This window comes from Calidris pugnax, unplaced genomic scaffold (assembly GCF_001431845.1).
Source record: "Calidris pugnax isolate Ruff unplaced genomic scaffold, ASM143184v1 scaffold335, whole genome shotgun sequence".
Classification (NCBI taxonomy): domain Eukaryota; kingdom Metazoa; phylum Chordata; class Aves; order Charadriiformes; family Scolopacidae; genus Calidris; species Calidris pugnax.
Window position 1 is genome coordinate 8,479 of NW_015091148.1, and position 1,190 is coordinate 9,668.

Here is a 1,190-nt window from a genome sequence, read left to right on the forward strand (position 1 = left end):
CTGAGGGAGTCCTAGAGGGACCACTGAGGACATAGGCGGGGGAGCCCCCCCCTTCGATTTTCTACACCCCCTGCCCGATTTTTGGGGCTCCCCAAAACATCCCCCCCCTCATTCTGAACATCACCCCTTGTCACATTCAGGCTTCTGTGCCTGAGAAACTTTGCTCGTTTCAGCCAGGCTCCCACCAACAGGTTATACATGGGGCTTCATACAGTTTCTGCAGTGATTTTAGCAAAGCTCTAGACTTGACTGCAGGGTCCTTAAAACTTTTGAAGTCCCCTCTTAATCTCCTTCTATGCAGCTCAGCTTTGCAAATACGTCGGCTGTGGGAATGGAGTGGTTTCTTCTCAAATGTCTGAAGCACAAGCGGCTTCAAATGGGGAGATGGAGCAGTACAGAGGTCACAGTCAGAGGAAATTTTACTGTGGTGTCAAATTTAAGAATTTGAGCATGGGAACGGCATCAAGGAGGAAAACTGGGCAAAGCTTATCCTGCCACAGAAAAATAGTATTTTCATGTCTCTTCCCTTATGTATTTTTACAGAAAAGATGATATCTAAATCCATTAATTATATTTATTTAGTTTATCATTATACTTATTATATATAACTGAAATAAAAATAGCCAGATAAACCACACTCTCCTACACCAGAATTTTCCCTTTGCTTAAAACATAATGCCATAAAGTTGTCCCATTAAATTAAAAAGCAAATATCAGTTGTATTCTTCTATCTCAAGTTGACATGAAAACAGAAAATTATTTTCTTCTATCTTACTGTATAGCAGAAAAGTAGTACAATGGGGGGTCACCACTAGGTGTGCTTTCAATCAAAAAAGCTGTATTCAAACCTTCTTTTTTGAACTCTAGGATAAGCCCCTACAGACCCCTGCAGACCTTTACACAACCCTAGGGTCATGGGGGTGGAGCTTATTGCACAGGCTGAGTGGGCAGAGCATAGTATGCAAAACAGGTGGGAGGGGGCAGAGATTCAGATTAGGTGGGTGGAGCCCAGTATGCAGATGAGCTGCACCCTTGCCCTTTAGGCTATTGGGTGGAGCACAGGTGGGGTGTGCAATGGGGTGGAGCGGTATATGGAGATAAGGGTGGGCATGGCTGAGTGGGCATGGCTTTTGGGGGTGTGTCAATGGGGGGCGTGGCCTACCAGAGGCTGTTGGGGGGAAAGAAAAGGG